Here is a 20,734-nt window from a genome sequence, read left to right on the forward strand (position 1 = left end):
ACATGTATTGGGGGGAGGGGGTGTAGACCTGTAGTTGATCAACGCTGTGAATATCTCCAGGTATTGCCCCTAATTATTAAGTTTTGCCTGCAGATCTATATGACAAACCCTTGATCCTGTGTTTTGCTTATTTTGTCCGCTTGTGTTCCACCAACCTCTGTACAAACATTTGCTTGTAAAACAGAAAACAATTTTTTTTAAAAAAAAAACTTGTATTTTACCTACTGTGTGTTGACTTTCTTACTGTCCTCTTCTGTTGCACAAGGCTTTCCCACAGCGTCGGTCCCTTCTGCACCACGTGTGCTGCTGTTGGCAAGAGTTGTAACCCACCCTTAAAAAACCTCACTGCAGCAGAGGTGAAGAACTGGCCTGACTAACACTAAAACCACAGGACTTGGGGCAATAACAGAATCTGTTACTGGTTCTGCTGGTAGTTCTCTCTTTGACCTTGAGCAGTGCTTTAAGGCCCTTGTTAATATGTAATAAAACAAAGAAGTTAACCTAATAGAAGCAAATCTGTGCTAATTCATAAAAGTCGAACAATTTGAGTGGAATGCTGTAGAAAGTTCATCAGTGCTAAGATTTAGTATAATCTGAACTAGCTGGAAATACCACTTGGCTTTAAACAATGTGATTTATTTATGGCTCTTATTTCAGCAAATACTAGGTGGTCCTGCTCCGGCAGGGGGATTGGATTAGATGATCCTTTGAGGTCCCTTCCGATCCCTGACATTCTGTGATGCTGCTGTTGTGAGTGACTAGCTGTAAGCACTTCCCGAGGTATACAGGCTGGTTTTTCTGTCTTCTAATCAGCTGTTACGCTGTTTTCTCCGTAATATCAGCTTCCGAGCTTTGAGTTGGATGTCTTCCATTTCCTGAGAAACTGGCAAGTTTGGAACCCTGTAGTTCTAAAAACCCTTACTGTGATTGAAGACTGCTCAGGCTTTCTCAGGTATGGCTGTATCTCGCATGCCTTGAAAAACTTGGTTCTGAATTTACTGCCCTACTTCCTTCCTACTCCAGAAACTTGTTACTGACTTATTTCTATTTCTAGTAGTTACTTAAATTACTTTTTATTTAACACCTCCAGCTCTTCCTGCTTACACATCCGTGTTTTTTTCCCTTCCGTGATTCATCAGTGCCCTCTCAAAAGGCTCAGCAGCACTTAATCTGGGGTTCTTCATTGCAGCTACCAAGTTTTACTTGGTTGTTTGTCTTTTTGTACTTAAACTTCCAAATTTTGCCAGTGGCTCGTTGGTCTAGGGGTATGATTCTCGCTTAGGGTGCGAGAGGTCCCGGGTTCAAATCCCGGACGAGCCCAAGTTTTTGGTGCATCTCAACAAAGAGGCAGTCAGGCAGAAACGCCAGGAGGCCTGCATGGATGAACAGGGAGCTCCTGGACAAACTCATGCTCGAGAGGGAGGCCTACAGAGGGTGGAAGCAAGGACAGTAAGGAAGCCTGGGAGGAATACAGAGAAATGGTCTGAGCAACCAGAGATCAGGTTAGGAAAGCTAAAGCCCTGATGGAGTTAAATCTGGCCTGGGGCATCAAGGGCAACAAGAAAAACTTCTATAGGTAGGTCAGTGATAAAAGGAGGAGTAGGGAAAATGTGGGCCCTCTCCCGAAGGAAATAGGGACCCACCCTGGATCAGGGGAAGAGTGTGAGGATTCCTCCCTGTGGAGAGGAAGGAGCGGCAGAAACAGCATGTGATGAACTGACCGCAACCCCCATTCCCCGTCCCCTGCACTGCTGGGGAAGGCAGGGACGTAGAGAAACGGGGAGTGAAGTTGAGCCTGGGACGAAGGGCGGGGTGGGGGGAAGGTGTTTTAAGATTTGGGTTTATTTCGTATGATCCTATTCTGATTTGATTGGTAATAAATTAAACTAATTTCCCCAAGTCGAGTCTGTTTTGCCCATGACAGTAATTGCTGAGTGATCTCTCCCTGTCCATATCTCAACCCACGAGTCTTTTGCTGTATTTTCTCTCCCCTGCCCAGTTGAGGAGGGGAGTGACAGAGCAGCTTTGGTGGGCACCTGACATCCAGCCAAGGTCAACCCACCACAATATTTTTCAAGCCTGATTTCCTAAAGTTAAGCTTTAATTCTATGTTTTAAGTACCCGTGTAAATACTCTGATTCTCTAATGTGCTGAATAACTGAATCTCCTCTCGGGCTAAGTACAGACTGTTCGTTACTTCTGGGAATCTGGATCAGATGCCTATTTAAGAGAGGTTTGGCCCTGTCTCAGCAAGCTGAGAGGGACGTGTAGGACGTGTCAGCCCGGAGCTGATTGAGGTGTCCCTAGTCCAAGTCCATTATCACTGTCCCTGAAGCCTTAAGAACAGGAATTTGCATAGTGGCATAACTGTTCGCTGCTTCATTCTCTTCCTAATTTGTAAAACCAGCTGCTATTTTAACAGCAGGAAGTATTGACTTGATGCTTCAGTAGTTGTTGTAAGTCTGACGTTTCATTCCTGAGTGGTAACAGCTGTTTCAGAATCCATCATTACACAGAATCATCATGGAATCACAGAATGGTTTGGGTTGGAAGAAACCTTCAAGATCATCTAGTTCCACTCCCCTTGCCATGGGCAGGGACACCTTTCACGAGATGATGTTGCTCAAAGCCTCATCCAACCTGGCCTTGAACACTGCCAGGGATGGGGCATCCACAACTTCTCTGGGCAACCTGTTCCAGTGCCTCACCACCCTCATTGTAAAAAATTTCTTCCTTAGATCTAATCAAAATCTCCCCTCTTTCAGTTTAAAGCCATTGCCCCTTGTCCTATCACTACATGTCCTTATAAAAAGTCCCTCTCCAGCTTTATTTAGATTATGATTGTATTTTCTTACGTGCACTCTTCTGTGCTTAACCCATTTCAGCTGCCAGTTTACCACTTGCCTACTTGGTGCCACACTAAAGAAACCTGATGAGATGGAGCTCGCAGGGGACACTTTTAATATTATTATGGACAAAATCTAAGCTTGCTTTGCCAGTATTACATGAAAGGTCAGAGGTGAACTTGCTGTCTGAACAGCCGTACCAAGAGGGAGGGAGGCAGGTATGAAAAGTGTCTTGCCCAAGGTCGTGCAGAAAGTTGATTGGAGCGTTGGGATTACACCATGTTGTCCTGTACTTGCAACCGCGCAACCAAATCCCACGTTCCTGGTGGAGCTGCCTTTTATTTTAGCAACAGAAAATGGTTACGTGCTCTTACCCTTGAACTTTGGACTCTAAAGTGAATTCAGCTGAGGAGGAGATGTAATTTGTGTGCTGCAGCCTGTGTGAGCACTTGCCTTTTGAGGTGCTTATCTGAAATCAAGCTCCTGTGGTAGGTTTGTCGGAGCGTGTCAGGGTATTATTACCCTTCTGTGCAGGAGAAAATGTGCATTGTAACTCCACATGATTTTCGTAAGCTAGAAGGAAAAATATGGAAGGCTTCAAAGAGGTTCTTAAACTTCTTAAATCTTGCTCTGCAAGCAAAAATCTAACAAGGGAGAACTTTCTGTCCTTCCAGTGCTTAGTGTAAGAGGCCTGAGCAAGACTCAGATTCCTCCCGTGTTAAATTAAATTAAATCTCATGCTCATGCTCATGCCTGAGACTGTTTCTCCCCAGGTGCAGGACTTTGCACTTCTCATTGAGCTTCATGATGTTCCTGTCAGCCCATTTCTCCAGCCTGTCCAGGTCCCTCTGGGTGGCAGCATGACCCTCTGGAGTATCAGCCACTCCTCCCAGGTTGGTGCCATCTGCAAACTTGCTGAGGGTACACTGTGCACCACCATCCAGATCATTAATGGAGATGTTAAACAGGACTGGACCCAGCATAGACCCCTGGAATACACCAGTAGTTACTGGCATCCAGTTAGACTTCACGCCACTGACCACCACCTTCTGGGATCAGCCGTTCAGCCAGTTTTCAATCTACCTCACTGTCTGCTCATCCAGCCCATACTTCAACAGCTCCTACATGCAGAGGATCTTGTGGGAGACAATGTTGGAAAGCCTTACAGAAGTCCAGGTAAACACTATCTGCTGCTCTCCCATTGTCTCCCAGACCAGCCATTCCATTGTAGAAGGTCATCGAGTTGGCCAAGCACAACTTCCCCTGGTGAATCCGTGCTGACTACTGCTAAAGATTTTCTTGTCCTTCATGAAAACAGTTTCCAGGATTAGCTGCTCCATAAAATTAAAAATAAATGAAAACTCTCTAAAAATTGGAAAAGAGCAAGAGCATCCATCTGCTTACAGATGCATCTGGCAATGATATGTTCCTGAACAGCTACAAGACTATAAGCCTTCTTTCCCCATCAAAGCAAGAGCTGCTTGTGACTGGGGAGAACTTATGATGTTGCTTACAAACACCATCTGTACCAGTAAGTGCTGGAGGTAATGTGGTAATGATTGACTCCTCAGGAGAATTCATGCCTTTAGGTGATGAGGCAGTTGTCCTTAAGAGAGGAGTAGGGATGGATTGTGTTAGCAGTCTGTTAATTTGCTGTCAGCTGAGTGATGAGAGTGCACAGCCTGTCTGCAACTGGAGGGTTTATTTGCTACTTTGAGAACTCCTGTGTTTTTTCAGGTGCTGTTTGGATTTCTAAACCTTATGTTTCCGTTTCTGTATGGAAGGACACCCTCCAAGAGAGACAGGCACTGTGGTGGGTTGTCACATCACCACTTCTCGAACCACCCACTGACCAGACTCCGGGTATTTCTTGGTGGCAGTCAGCACCTGAGTTGGGGTTTCACCCCTGTGCCAGAGGAAAGAATTGAGCTTTTGTGAAATTCTGGATCTGTCAGCCCGGAGATTTGGCTTTCTGCTATGCTGAGCTGTGGAGGAGGTGGGTTTTTCATAGGTGGGCTTGGGAATTACTTTTTGAGAATAGCCCCTGGGCTTGGGAATTTTTTTGGTGTGTCCTATTGGCAAGACTTCTGATAAAGGACTTCCCTCTTGCCCCATGATGCTGAAGATTTTATTCTCACTGCATAGCAGTTCAAGAGCCATCCCAGAGCCTTCATCATCTGATCAGTTTGGCTTATGCGAAACTTCATTATTTTTCTCGTGTCCTCAGGGCCTTCCCTCTCCTTTGAAACCCCATGGACTTCCAGAAATGTGAAGGCTTTAAGTTAGTGCTGGATTAAACCCATCGACAGGGAGGCACTGATGGACTGACCCCTTACAGCATGTTCCTCCACAATATGGTGGAGACTACGAGACAGCAGAAATGCACAGTGGTCCTTTTATCTGCTCTGTGAATACAGGCTTCTGCTGTCCAAGTGTGATAGTTTGATGTCGGGGAGGGGGTTCTGGTGGCAAGAGAGAGGATTTGCTCCCTGTGCCACCAGATTGGACTCCCATCCCCCTTGGAGTTGAGCCAATCAGCGCCTCTGCGAATTGCCCTATTTAAGTTGGGACAAAGGAACTGGAAAAGGTGCCTTTGCCCAGGAGAGAGGAGAAGGGAGGAGGGCGCTGCCCCCGCTCCCCGGTGCCCGGCCAGGGGGCTGCCCGCGCCGGGCCGGCGCCATGCGCTCAAGATGGTGGTGACGGAGCCGCTTGGGGAACTCGGGGAGCACCCCACTCCTGGGGTGCCCGCTAGGCCAAGTTCACCCAGAGAGGACTGAGAGCTGAGAGGAACAGCCACACAGACACCAGGTCAGTGAAGATGGAGCGGGACGAGGTGCCGGAGCTGAGTTTCCCTGCAACCGGTGGCGAGACGGCAGGTGGCCCCCCTGCAGCCAGGGATGGACTCGGTGGAGCAGAGACCCACTCGCGGCCCGTGGAGAAGCCACGTTGGAGAAGAGATGCCTGAGCCTGAGAGAGGTCATGGAGCAGGGGATGCACGACAAGGCAGAGAGGCATCTAGAGTCCGTGGGACAACCCACGCCGGAGTGAGTCGCCACAACTCCCTAAGAATCCGAGGCTGCGGTAAAGCCCATACTGGAGTGATCCGATGGGGAAGGATTGCATCCTGCGGGTAGGACTCCCACTGGAGAAGTCTGTGGATTTTTCCTCGTGAGTAGGGGATCCACTGGAGCAAGGGAAAATGGTGTAAGGACTCCTCCTCCTTTAAGAAAGGAGCGGCAGGAACAACATGGGATGAACTGACCTGCACTCCCCCATTCCCTGTTCCTCTGTGCTGCTGGGGGAGGAGGTAGAGCCGGAAAGAAAAGGAAAGGGGGGTGGGGAGGTGTTGTTTCTAAGATCTGGCCTTGTTTTCTTGTTATCCTCTCAAGTAACCGTTTTTGTTTCCCTTTGTCCTTTTTAAGTAACTGTTAATAAATTGTTTTGTTTTAAGAAAGCCAAGTCTGTTTTGCCCGGGACCATGGTTGGTGGGTGCTCCCTCTGTTCTTGTCTCCACCCTCAGTCCTTTTATTATATATTTCTCCTCTCCACTTCACAGGGCAAGGAGTGAGAGAGCGGTCGTGTGGAGTTCAGTCGCCGGATCAGCCTAAACCCACGACACCAAGACTCCAGCACTGGTTTCTCCTGAATCTTGTACAACAGAACCAGACTTTTTTGGGAGAGCTCATCTTAAAACATGAATATTTTATTCTGTGTTGCTTCATATTGCAGCACCACCCACGAGCAAGTCTGGTGCTGTGTGACCGTGGAAGAACAAAGCAATTCCTGCAGAATGTTGCTCATGCATCACCACCAGCTTCCGGTTATCAGCTGTAGAAGGGACTTCTGTGAAGTCCAGCTGGAGATGGTCAGGCAGCTCCTGGCAGGATGCAGGATGCTTGACTGGACGTTCAGTATGTGAACCCCATCTCTGTCCTTCTTTGGCCCAAAACTGCATTTCAGGCAGGTGTTTTTCACCTGTGATGTAGTTTACTGGATAAATACATCTGCTTTTCCTTTTTATGAATGTTGGCTTGCTGCGGTGTTCTGGAGAAACAACTGTTTGAGCTGAGGAGGTCGGAGTGCTGGTGCCCAGAGTAATGCATGAGAGATGTTTCTGGACATTTTAGAGTGCTGGTGGATTGAGTAACTGGTCCGTGTGTGAGAGGAGACAGATCTCACAGGAAGGCTCATCTGTGCCTGTTACACATTTGCAGAGTGAGCGTGAAAATGAACCTTTTCCTCGAAGAACTGCAGTGACGTTTTATGCAGCATAGAGGTTGAAAGGATTTTAGCCTGGAGAAGAGGAGGCTGAGGGGAGACCTGATTACAGCCTACAAATACTTGAGACGGGATGGTGGGGAGGTAGGGCAAGGGCTCTTTACATTAGTGTTGGGTGATAGAACAAGAGGAAATGGGTACAAGCTTAGTCAGGGGAGATTCAGGTTGGATGTTAGGAAGTATTTCTTCTCTGAAAGGGTTGTCAGCCACTGGAATAGGCTGCCCCGGGAGGTGGTTGAGTCCCCATCCCTGGATGTGTTTAAGAAAAGGGTGGATGATCTACTTAGGGATATCATTTAATGGGGGATTAGGGACGGTTGGACTGGATGATCTCTAAGGTCTTTTCCAAACTAGAAATCTATGAAAATCTATGAAATCTATGATTTTTCAAGGATGCAAAAACCGGCAATTATATGAGTTGCTTGTAAAGTCAGCCAGCTCCAGAATCTACATGACTTAACCCCTGGGCAGCTCTAGATGTAATCATAGATATCCCTGTCTTGTGTTAGGAGTAACAAATGAGTAGCTGCTCCTTTCTCCTCCTTGCTGAAGGATCTGTGAACTCTGAAACTTTCTTTACATGAGCATTTAGGATGGTAATATTGCCTTTCTTTTTCGGCAGGGCAGTGGGTTAGATGTGCTGTTTGCTTTGAATGTCCAGGAAGAAATTTCTCACTCTGAGGGTGGTGAGGCACTGGAACAGGTTGCCCAGAGAAACTGTGGCTGCCCCATCCCTGGAAGTGTTCAAGGCCAGGTTGGATGAGGTTTTGGGCAACCTGGTGTAGTGGAGGGTGTCCCTGCCCATGGCAGGGGGGTTGGAACTAGATGATCTTTGAGGTCCCTTCCAGCCCAAACCATTCTGTGATTCCATGATTCTGTGCAACTCAGCAAATTAGTGGCAAGGAGGAGAAAATGGAGTAGAATCATATGTCAGTTGCTCTTCCCCTATCCATCAATGCTGTAACCTCATCATAGAAGGCCACCAAATTAGTCAGGCAGGATTTGCCCTTAGTGAAGCCATGTTGGCTGTCGCCAATCACCTCCTTATTTCCATGTCCCTTAGCATAGTCGCCAGGAGGATCTGCTCCATGATCTTGCTAAGCACAGAGGTGAAGTCTGCAGGACTTCTAACTGCTGGAAAAAAAGGTGAGCAAACCTGAAGTCTTCCACTTTTATGTTCCTCAAGAGAAAGAAACAAATGACAGAGTCCCTGTGCAAATGCGATCCTGTCGTGAGCTGTGCTCTTTTAGCGATCTCGCTGCCTGTTTCAGGTGGGGCTGGGCCTTACTGGTGGCTTTCTGTACACAGGAGCAAGCAAAACCACAGCTTTCCATATCAGTAAGCAAAGTCGTACTGGAACGGGGGAAAAAATGGATGTTGAGGTGGAGAAAGCTGCAGTGGGAGAGCAGAGGGATGAAAGCCAAAGAAACCATTGCAGTTAATTGGAGAAGGGATAGCGTGTATACTTCTGCAGATTTGTCCTCTCATATCTGCTTTCTCTTGGTTTCTGATCCCTGCTGAGCTCATAATTACGGCTTTATGGTGTTTCCTTTCTTTTCCTTTTCTTTTTAGCATCAGGAAATAGGGAAATCCCAAAGCACAGGAATTCATGCTGCGTTTCATTCTTGGTAACATAGAAATGCAAGAGCACAACTTGTGTCTTATATCCAGACAGTGTTGGCACACCCTAAGCTTTCAGCCCCATAGATGTGGGCAGCAGGTCATGGAGGACCTGCGGTGGATCATAGAATCACAGAATGCTTTGGGTTGGAAGGGACCTCAAAGATCATCTAGTTCCAACCCCCCTGCCATGGGCAGGGAAACCCTCCACTACACCAGGTTGCCCAAAGCCTCATCCAGCCTGGCCTTGAACACTTCCAGGGATGGACAACCTGTTCCAGTGCTTCACCACCCTCACAGTGAAAAATTTCTTCCTTATATCCAATCTAAATCTGTCCTCTTTCAGTTCAAATCCATTGCCCCTTGTCCTATCACTACACATCCTTGTAAAAAGTCCTTCCCCAGCTTTCCTGTAGGCCCCCTTTAAGTACTGGAAGGCTGCTATAAGATCACCCTGGAGCCTTCTCTTCTCCAGGCTGAACAGTCCCAACTCTCTCAGCCTGTCTCCGTAGCACAGGTGCTCCAGCCCTTGGATCATCTTCGTGGCCCTCCTAGACTCGCTCTAACAGCTCCATGTCCTTCTTGTGTTGGGGACTCCAGAACTGAATGCAGTATTCCAGGTGGGGTCTCACGAGACCTGAGTAGAGGGGCAGAATCACCTCCCTCGACCTGCTGGCAACACTTCTTTTGATGCAGCCCAGGATACGCTTGGATCAATGCACGGATTCCGTAGATGTGATCCCAGAGACGTTTATTGCAATTTACAAGCAGAATGAATTGATGATTCTTCCAGCCACGGTGTGTCCACGCGCCCTTTGCTTAGTTATGACTGGTTTCTATCAGTAGTGGACACACCTGTTTTAGCTTTACTGTTGACTACGCCTTAAAAACATTATTTTCTATCTGCCAAGCTAAATGTCAGCTTCTCGCACTCCCCATGCCAGCTTCCCACACTCCGTTTTCCTTTTTATCAGCATTCTCTCTTTATCGGTGTTTCCCAACTCGTCAAGAACACAGGCTTAAATCATCAAGGTCAAACCCCAACTGTAACTGTGTGTATGATTCCACAGGGACCGAAGCTCTGCTCCCACCGGACCGTGTCTCCTGTGCAGGACACCCCGCTGCCCAGCTTCGGCGGGCCCGAGGGCTGCTGCTCACCTGCCCATCTCCCAGCAGCCGTAGTGCACGCTCCCCAGCACTGCACTTGGCTTTCAAGATAAACCAGCTAAGGTTGGGGATGGATGCTTTAAGCGGCACGTGCTTAAAGCCCAAGACAGCCTCAGCTATGTGGAAAACAGGATCTTTCCCAGGAAGATGACTAACTCTTCCCTTGCTTCTCTCCTCCTTTTTATTCCTCCTTTTTTTTTTTCCAAAGCAGTTTCTAAGCATCTTGCCACTTCATAGCCCTTGAGTTGTTTTTCCTCTCCCCGTCTCTAAGGCGTGATCTCTAGCCTCCACTTGAGAGCTTGCAGCAAGCCAACAGCTCAGGAATCCATGTGGTCCTGCCAAGACAAAGGTCTTCAACTCATCACAGGTTTCTCCACCTTTTGCCGCCGGCAGAAAGCTGGGTAGCTCTTTTTGGACTTCGCCGCTTCGAACTCGGAAAACCCGTATAGTAACTGTGAACCAAAACTCAAATGATACTCTAGCAAAACACACAAAGCTCCTCCAGCACCCGCTCCTCTGGTGAGGCTGGGAAGACAAAACCAGTGGGTTTTGTGTCATTTGAGGCACTTCAGGAAAATGCTGGGACTCTGCGGTTGTAGCGATGCAGGGTTGTCACTGGGAGAGGATATGGGCTGGAGCAATTCCCGATGACTCTTCTTCCCTCTGTGTAGGAGAGAGAGATGTACTCCTCCAGCAAAATTTACACACCTTTCTGGTGAAGTAATCAAATGGCAAAGAAATACACTCAAACCAGGATTCAGGTGTTTGCTTCAAGAGCAAATTTAAGAGGAAGATCCGGGAGTGTGCAGCCCATCTCCCTGTGCCTCACCAGTTAAAACACTGCCCATCTTCCCATATGACACAACACAGTCGCTTCTTCAGATGCTGTCCCAGAAGGACCACGTTCACCTGCAAGGGCTCAGCTCTTCTGAGCAAGGCAGGAATTTAGGGCTAATAAGCAAATCAAGTAAGTCCTGAAAATATCTCCAGCCATCGCAGTGCTATCCGTGTATTTCCTCCCTCTTTCTTCACTTCGCTTTCTACCTGATGATTTCAAAGTGTTTTGATTAGTTTTATTTCTATCCAGGAGGTTGCTTTATTCACGGGCAAAGCCTCATGGTCTTTGTTTTTTCTGCAGTGTTTTTGGAGGCAAAGCTTGGAGAGCATAAAATCCTGGCAACTTCAGGCTACTGTAAGTTCTAATATTAAAAAAGTCACGATGTTGGCATCATAAAATCAATACATACATATATTTTCTGATTAAAAAAAAAGTATATATTTAACTGCATGTCAAGGATTTGCCTCACCAAGACTATGTGAAATAGAATTGATTATTTGTTGCTCTGAATGCATCAGGAGGAGGATGGAGATATTTATCTGAATGTGACATTTTCTCTTCAGTGCCAGGTGGGTACATTGTATCAGTTCAAAGCCCTGGAAATCAATGGAAAGGGAAGACCGACTTTCTTACATGGGAAGAGCAAAATCACATTTAGAAACCTGCTCGAGCAGGCAGCTGCAGAAAAGCCACCAAGGTGGTAGGTAGGACATGGAGCTGCTGGAGCAGGTCCAGAGAAGGACCATAAAGATGATCCAAGGACTGGAGCATCTCTGCCATGGAGACAGGCGGAGAGAGCAGGGGTTGTTCAGCCTGGAGAAGAGAAGGCTCCGGGGTGATCTTATTGCAGCTTTCCTGTACTTAAAGGGGGCCTACAGGAAAGTTGGAGAGGGACTTTTTACAAGGGTGTGTAGTGATAGGACAAGGGGCAATGGATTTAAACTGAAAGAGGGGAGATTTAGATTGGATATAAGGAAGAAATTTTTCACTGTGAGGGTGGTGAGGCACTGGACCAGGTTGCCCAGAGAAGTTGTGGATGCCCCATCCCTGGAAGTGTTCAAGGCCAGGTTGGATAAGGCTTTGAGCAACCTGGTGTAGTGGAGGGTTTCCCTGCCCATGGCAGGGGGGTTGGAACTAGATGATCTTTGAGGTCCCTTCCAACCCAAACCATTCTATGATTCTGTGATTCTACCTGACAGTGGGTGGTGCTGCTACAGTAATTACTGGATGCACATCACTCCTGGGAAATGCTGTCCAGTTCCTTGCATCGCTCCTGGTTCATTCTCTCCAAAAGCTGATGACCGTGTGCAAGAGAGGAGACCAGGACCCAGAGCTGTGCAAGGGACCAAGAGCACCTGGTCCTAAGTCTTTGACCTGCATCTCTCTAATCCAATCTTGTCTCGACACCTTTACAGAGCCCCTAATCTTCGTGATATGAAGATGCCAGCTCTAATGCCAGAGGTGAGCAAGAAGTAATCTGTCTAGGTCAGGCTGCGGTGTACGTGGCGTTTGGCTGGAAAGTTTCCAGAAGCTCATCGTTGCCAGTCCCTGATGCATCTTAAGCCCTGATGACCTGGTTCTGCTGCCCGCTCTCCCAGCAGAAATGGTATTGCCTTGTGCTAGCAAGAGGCCACAAGCCTCTTTGCAACTTTCCCTTCTGCTGAACTTGCAAGGCCGAAGCATCAGGCTTGCGATCAACGCGCGGGGAGAGCTCGCCGTGCGAAAGGGAGCTGGGTGCCAGGTGTCTTTGGCTGCTGGGGCGTGGGAGGATTAGCAAAGGCTTCAAAAACGTGGGCACGGGCTGAAAACAGAAGCCTCGGGGCTATAAACAACTCGCTGGTGGTCAGTGGCTGGTTGCTGAAGTGCAACCAAAGAGCTGCGCGGTGGGCTAAGGGGGCTGATGCTGCCCGGGAAAGCAGCACCTTCAAGCATCGTGTAATCCAGGGGTTGAGGTCAGAGGCTAAGAGCCTGCCTGGGCACTCAAACATCTTATAAAAGGACAAAATAGGATTATGCAAGCCTGATCGATCGTGTAAGCACAGTCCATGCCATACCCAGCGCCAGCAATTACAAGCACCATCGTCTTTCTTGGGTTTGTGCCATGCGAGCCGTTCAAAATGTTATAAATATTTTAAACGAGCTGTTTGCATTATTATTTGTTTGTAGAGTACAATGTCCTCGCAGAGAAGATCCTCAGGACCGATTTTCAGGCTGAAACGACTGCGTGGCTCCAGCCCAAGAAAAGCACTGACGTCCCTGTCTCGCAGACTGCTACCACCCGTTATCTCACCGTACCACTAACTGGAAAGGGAGGTCGGCTCAGTACTGATTTCCTGGCTGGCTGATCACTGATAGGAAGGTCCATTCCTCCCTGTATAGGTAAAGACATCTCTGCTTCTCTTAGGTATGTGCAGAAATGCTGAGCAGCTTAGCCCAGAAGGGCATCCAATCTCCCATGCCCCTTGATACAAAGCCTGTTTTGGTGCAAGACTGGGAAGGTAAGTTACATCTCCATTTTGGCCAAACAGAGGTTTTTTCTGGGGTTAAGGATGAAGTTGAGGGCTGCAGGCCCTGAGGCCTCTCTGCGTCCCCGACCAGGTGATGGAAGCACCTTAACGGGGACCTTAACCACCAGCCTCTAATACAGGACCTGATTGCACCTACAATGCTCTAATAAACCAGGAAGTTTCTGGAGCTCAACTGACAGTGTCCAGGAAAGATCAATGCTGCCAAAAAAAACCAACCGAGGAGTCAGGCACCTTCTGAGATATGCAGGCACTGAGCAGGATGTTATGGACAGTAAATTTGGGCACGACCATCCTAACGTGGATTTTGATGGACAAGATGCCCAAGCTCATTACTGGCTCTAACCCTGAGTATATTGCACTATGTTTCTTTTGCCAAGCCTTGGAATCATGCACTGGAAATATTCTTCCAGAGATGAACTGCTGATCCACATTTATCCCAGGCAGTAAAACTGTAAATATCTGGTTTTGTGTTTTATAGATTCGGAGGCTCATCACTTCAAGGAGCAGCACTTGTTTGATGGATTACAGTACTGGGTTAGAGTTGGGCTCCCGTTCCTGCTGGGGGTGGATCAGCAGAGCTCCTGGGTGGTAGACGGAGGGAACGGGGCCAACAACTAGGGGGAAAAAAGTTTTAACAGCAAGATGACAGCATGTCCTCCCCAATGCCCTGGGGTTCCACGATGGTTGGAGACATGACGTTAGGTCAAGCTGCCAACCCTCACAGGAGGTGCCTGTGCCTGCTCCAGCCTGCCTGGGGCCAGATGCTGCACAGGGACCATCATGGGTAGATGCTGGCTCTGCTCTCTTGGGCTCCCTGAGCAAGCCAGGGCAGCGCCAGGTTCTCCTCCCTCTTCCTTTAGTTGCTCCTCATTTCTCAGCCATGAGCTGTGCCAGGATGGATGCAAGGAGCAGCCACGGCCATGCGGTGCAAGAGCCTGTGCATGGAGCTGGGCTCAGCAGCCTCCAGCAAGGGGTGGAAGGAGCCTGAAGAACATGAGAAGGGCTTAACAGGCTGTGGAGTAGCATCAGGGCTTGCTGAACTGCCTCTAGAAAGCGCTGGTGGCTGCTGCTGGGTAATGCAATGAAAGGCAGGTTGCTGTCGTGCCGCCCTGGCCTCAGGCGTGGCTGGGGTGTCCTTCTCCTGCACGTGGGTGTCGGGCCATGTGGAGCGAAGAAGGGCTCTCCTTTACCTGCTGGGCTATGTCTGGCAGCGGCACGTGGACGTCTAGCCCAGCTGCCTTGAGTTTTCCCAACCTGCGGCCCTTTAGGGTTGCTAAATGTTCTGGCAAATTCCATTTTTGGATGACTTTTTCCCCAAGAAAAGTGTTGCCTGCTCAATTTGCCTGGGCAGAGACCCAACCCCAGCGTGTCCTGCCATGTTCATTGAGGACAGGGTAGAAACCAGCTACTGTAACTGGTTCCAGTTGCTGGAAGGAAGCCCAACAGCCCATGCCACCAGATCTTCCATGCTTTTGTCCTTCACGTGGTGCTGAGGCTCAGGGACATCTCTGTGTGCAGCAGCCATTCCTCTCAGAGCAGGGCAGAGGCAGCAATGCCTCATGACACACTGATGTCCCTGTCACCCCTGCTGGAGTTACAGCTCTCATAACAGAGCCTGGGGGACACTTTTTTGGAGTGTTCCTCACCCACTGGCTTGCAAGAAGTTTCTTCACGGGGTTTAAGCCAAACCTGGAAGACTCTGCACTGGAGCAGATGAAGAGCACCCACCTTGACCATCATGATGGGCTGGATGGAGCTGGAGCCTACAGTAGACGGGCAGGGAGGCTTTATACCACCATGGCCACCAGCACAGGGATGATTTGAGGAAGGTCTTGGTGACTCCAGGAGGGAGGAACAGTTCTGCAGGGAGCAAAGACACAGCAGAGAGCTCATGGTATCACTGTTAACCACCAAGACAGAAGGACTGGGTCCAGTCCTGCAGAGATTAAGGAGTTTCTCTTGAACCAGCTCCAAGCCAATGCCTCTTTCTGCCTCTAGGGAGGGCAGTAAAAGAACCACAGTGAAAATAAACAACTGTCCCAGAGAATGCTCCACCTTCACCTCCTGCTACAACCTGAGCTGCAGGTTGAATGGTAGAGATTAAGTCACACAGACTGAATTGTGCTCCAAAACTCTGAGCTCAGCTCATGGCTCATCCCAGTCCTGTGCCGGCTGTCCCTGCAATGATCCCAGGAGAGGGGGATTTGCACATCCTCAGCATGGGGGTTAGCACGGCCAGATCTGAAGCTCCAATTGCCTCAGCCTTGGATAGTCCAGCCTGTGCAAGGGCAGACAGGAGATGCTAAGTGGGGGGATCTGAGTTTCTGGCTCCCTGGTGTTGGAAGCAGTTGAGTTTTCCCAGCTGGGCCCAGTGCCACCACACAGGAGACTGGCAGAGGTGATGTGGGAGGCCAAAATCCCATTATCATAGAATCACAGAATGGTTTGGGTTAGAAGGGACCTTAAAGATCATCTAGTTCCAACCCCCCTGCCATGGGCAGGGACACCTTCCACTAGATCAGGTTGCTCAAAGCCTCATCCAACCTGGCCTTGAACACTTCCAGGGATGGGGCAGCCACAACTCCTCTGGGCAACCTGGTCCAGTGCCTCACCACCCTTATTGTAAAAAATTTCTTCTTTAAATCTAATCAAAATGTACCTTCTTCCAGTTTAAAGCCATTGCCCTTTGTCCTATCACTACACACCCTTGTAAAAAGTCCCTCTCCAGATTTCTTGTATCCCCTTTAAGTACTGGAAGGCTGCTGAAAGGTCTCCCAGGAGCCTTCTCTTCTCCAGGCTACACAACCCCAACTCTCTCAGCCTGTCTCCATAGCAGAAGTGCTCCAGCCCTCACATTATTTTTGTGGCTTCTTCTGGACCTGCTCCAACAGCTCCATGTCCTTCTTATGTTGGGGACCCCAGAGCTGAACGCAGCACTGCAGATGGGGTCTCACGAGAGCAGAGCAGAGGGGCAGAATCCCCTCCCTTGACCCGCTGGCCACGCTGCTTTGGATGCAGCCCAGGACACGGTTGGCTTTCTGGGCTGCCAGGACGTTGCCGGCTCATGGTGAGCTTCTCATCACCCAACACCCCAAGTCCTTCTCCTCAGGGCTGCTCTCAATCCATTCTCCACCCAGCCTGTACTTGTGCTTGGGATTGCCCCGACCCATGTGCAGGACCTTGCACTTGGCCTCGTGGAACTTCATGAGGTTCATTATCCCACCCCACATCCATTACACTCAGTTCTGTACTAGTGCTACCAGGAAAAAAAAAAAAAAACACAAACAACAAAAAAAAACAAACCCAAAACCCCAAAAAAACACAAAACAAACAGTTCCCAGCGCCTTCCACCCCTTTCTAAGCCCACCAGCTCCCTGTCCTGTCCCTGTCACCTCCCTCCCAGCCTTGCTCTCTCCGGGAAACTAAGGGTTAAAAGCTCGGAAATCGCAAGAACTTCCTCCTTTCTGCAGTGCCTGCCTCCAAATGACGCTGGTTTCTGCCGGGCTTTGCCCAAATATGTCCGTTTCCTTCTAAAAGAAGAAGGAGAAGGAAGGAAGAAAACAAAATAAAGAAGAAATATATATTTCTATATATCAGAGTAAGGCAGCCCCGACTGCGGAGCCCCGGGGTCCGAGCGCAGCCCTGCCTCCCGCCCGCCCCATGCCGTTCCGCAAAGGTAGGGGGCTGGATTGGGTGGGGGGCAGCACCCCAGGGGCTCCCCTGGCCGGGGGCGGGGGTGGGAGGACGTGGGGGACCGGGGTTGGGGTCGCGCCCCGTTCGCTTCCTCCTTGCAGGGGTGGGAGATGGGAGCAGCGGCTTTGCTGCACCGGTGGCTTTCGGGGAGGAGGATGGGGGAGACCCCACGATGCTGGGGGGGTTGGTGGGGGGGTGGGTGGGGGGTAGAAATGCAGCTTGCAAAGGGTAACTGTCTCCCCTCCGCCTTCCCTTGGTGGGGAGGGGGTTTCGGCTCTCTGCTCCGGGGGAATAAACTGCTCTGGGTGGTGCAAGGGCTGATGGGGGGGTTATGGGCAGGGGGGTGCTGCTGGGGGTTGTTTTGGGCGATGGAGGCTGAGAACTGGCAACCTTCATGCGTTTGTGGCAATTCTTGGGAGATGCCCGGCAGTTGGGATGTGCTGTTGGGAGCCTGGGCGGAGAGGTTGGGGAGGTAAACGGCTTTTGGGAGGGGTACCCCACTGGGCAGCCTTCTTTCGTGCCATGGTGCTCTCCAATCTGCACCCCAAACTGTCTCTTTCCCCACAAAACTCCATCCCACCAGATGGCAGAAATCGCCCCCTTGCCATCCCCAGCTTGGTGGTGTGAGGCAAGAAGGACCCAGCCTACGAGACCTAGAGCCCTGATGGCTGCTCCTGTGCTGCCCCACGGGTGGACGGATGAACTTTCCATCCTCTCTGGCCTGCTGTGAAGCAGAAACCCTTAATGTCACCTCCTGGTCACCCCAACAGCTCTGTGTCCAAGTGGGATGTCATAGTGTGGGCATGGTGGGGCACAGAGCGAGATGCTCGTGGTGGCTCCATGTCCTAGCAGCTCTATTGGGAGGACTAACAGAGGGGAAGAAGTCTTCTCCAGGATACTCAAAAGCCAGGGGCAGCAGGGTTAAGTTGGGATGTGCAAGGACACGGGAAGAAGAAGTTGCTGCTCAGCATCTAACCCAGATGCTTTGCCAAATCAGGTTGGTTTCTCCGGAGTGGTGGGTACCTGGTGCCACGTCGGGGGCGGGTGATGCTGGGGCAGGGGCAGAGGGTACCACTGCGCGGATGTTACACGTGGGGGCTGGCATGGCGTGCAAGGGCAGCATGAAGTTTGACAGAGGGTTGGATTTGTGTTTCCTCACCTCTGCCTGCTCTGGGGAGGATGTTTCGGGCGTGCGGCAGTTTGCCCGCAGTGATGCTCACAGAGCCTGTGATCTGGGGCGCGGAGATTTATGTTGCCTTTTAAGGCTGAGCGAAGCGTGATGTGGTTCACGCCCTCGCATCTTGACAGCACAGCAGACTTCAGGTCTTGATTGAATTTTAGGTGATAAACGGATTCGTTTAGAGCAGAAGGAGAGATGCTGGGGGTGGGCGGTTGGAGGAAAGAGGGGCACATCAACTTTTAAAAGCGCTGAGTTGAGGGTGAGCACGGAGAGCTGGGAGGGGGGAGCTTCCCACGTTGGAGGGCAGCTCGCGTGGCCCCACCACAGCCTCTGCACAGATCCCAGCGATAGAAACGATGGGCAGGTCTCCAGCATTTGGGGACACATGGTGGGTTTGCAGTAATCAGGATGTATTTCCATGCAGTCTTGCCCAGCACACCTGATTTGGGGGGGACCTATTTGTTGGGGCATCGTGCCGTGCTTGCCATCACTGCTAGATACCTGGGGCACAGCTGACCTGCAAGTCCTTGGGACCTTGCTACGTGCAGTTAGGTTCTGCAACCGTTGTGTCACCCTCGCAGCCGTACCTCCTCTACAAACTTCCTCTAGAGGTCAACCTTGAATTGACAGAGTAGCTTCTAGCAGCTCCCTGCATCAGCTTGCACCTCCACCTTGGGAAGGTCCAACCTGACACAGAGGCCAGCGTGGACAGGTTTTGTCCATCACTTGTGCACATGCATGCTCAGCTCATGCTGGAGACCCTGCCAAGGACCCCTTCTTTTTGCAAATGGAGACTGTAGGACTTGCTTAAACTAGAACAGACTGTGAGTTTGGCCATACCAGCACTTGTAGAGGTTCTCTGTAAGGCCTGGCTGCAGTCTGTGTAGATGTGACCCCAGCCAAGAGCATCTCGTTGGGTTGGTGGGACCCCGTGTCACCAGCTGTGCCTAGAGCCCTGCTCAGTGACTGCAGCTGGGCTGCCTGGGCTTCCCATGGGCACACCTACAAGCCACCAGGCAGGAGGGTTGTGGAGAGCACGGTCTTCTGGCTGCACTTCAAAGCTGCACGGGAAGTTGTGCATATCCTTAGTTTGCAGGAGAGTGGGGCATGAACATATTTTCCCTGTAGTTCAACTCAATGCATTAAAAATGCTTGCTGAAGGTGGTGGCCTCAGCCTGATGGGAGGCAGGATGCCTGCCCGATCCTCCCAGAGGAGAACTAGGACTCCAGCCAGCTCAGCAAGGAGGCTGAACCTTTCCTTTGGGAGCTTTCTGGGAGTAGTGTCTCAGCCCAGGGCTTGCTCACCATCACCCCAGGTCCAGGGTGCAAAGAGGAGGCTCTGCTGCTCTGCCAACCCCGGGTAGCTTGAGGCTGTGGAGGCTTTGGGATGTGCATTTCGGAGGCCTTGAGCTGTCTTTGCACACCCCTGAGTGTGGAAATGGAGTCAGCTGGGGAGTAAAATGCAAACTGCCTAGCTCTGCCATCTTCATACCACTTACAGCTTTGGCATCACTTTGCTGGATCTCCCTGACAAGTCTGTGCTAAATCCTCGTTGCCTTGGCTCTCCTCTGCCTGCTTTCTCCCTGGCCATCGTAGCCAGTGGCATTGCCCCAGGACCCACACTTCATGTCTGTACAACAGTTGCCATTTAGCCAACCTCAAGGCATTTGGCAGTTTCAGATATTAGAGAAAGGAATTTCTAGCAGAGATGCTGGAGGACAGCTGGAAGGAAGGAGCTTATGGCAGGAATTACTCTCTCACAGCATCACCGCATCAGCGCTGGAGAAAGTCCTGATCTCCAAGCGATGCCGCTGCCCTGGCAAAGCCCCATCCGTGGCTACAGCTCTACTGGCAGGAGGTGCTGGGAGCTTTCACCTAAAATGCCCTTCGCCTCGCCTGAAAAATGTGATTTAATTGCTGCGGCTGACGAGAAGAAGCCTGGGAGCGGAGCGCGCAGGTGATAAGCAGCCAGGATATTGCCGGAGCGGGGGATGTTTGTCATTTGTCAAAGGACAAAAGAAGTCTTGGTGGTGTTGCTGGCAGGGAAGGAGCTGGAGATAAGACTGAAAGTCATTGAGCAGAGATCAAACCCGTGATGCTGGGAGCAAGTGGCTCCGCAGGTTATGGGCACAGCCATGGGCAAGTTGGCAAGGGCATGACAGATGCGTGGTGCGAGGTACTTCCCAGCTGAAACAACAAAATAAATGCATGGCACCGTGAATATATATGTTTATGGATGTATATAAAGGTGTAGGTTGGCTTCGAGCTGCTGGATGAGGGGACCTGCTGGGTGTTTCTTGGATCACCAGTCATCAGGGCATGTTACTGCTCGTGTGAGCAAAGGATCCTGCATGGCGAGAGGGCAGATTCTGGAGTGCTTGGTGTAGATTTTATCTGTTTATTATTTTCTCTGGGACCACTGAGGAGCATCATGTTGGTGGCAGAGGTGGGCCTGGATGGACGTAGACTGTGGTTTGGAGAGGCCATGGTGGATGCCATGTCCCTGCAAAGGGGCTCTGCTGACAACAGCAACACCGGTGCAACCCCAGGCAGAGGTAGAGCTTGGACATCTGCAGCCATCTGT

At 50.3% G+C, this 20,734-nt stretch overlaps 1 non-coding gene across 1 annotated transcript; it reads left to right on the forward strand.

Moving 5' to 3' along the window:
- The first annotated feature begins 1,248 nt into the window (after window positions 1-1,248).
- Window positions 1,249-1,320, forward strand: TRNAP-AGG (transfer RNA proline (anticodon AGG)). The gene has a single exon. It is a non-coding gene; the product is annotated as a tRNA-Pro (tRNA).
- Window positions 1,321-20,734: the final 19,414 nt, after the last annotated feature.

The sequence above is a fragment of the Tauraco erythrolophus genome, chromosome 4, assembly GCF_009769465.1.
Source record: "Tauraco erythrolophus isolate bTauEry1 chromosome 4, bTauEry1.pri, whole genome shotgun sequence".
In the NCBI taxonomy this organism is placed as follows: domain Eukaryota; kingdom Metazoa; phylum Chordata; class Aves; order Musophagiformes; family Musophagidae; genus Tauraco; species Tauraco erythrolophus.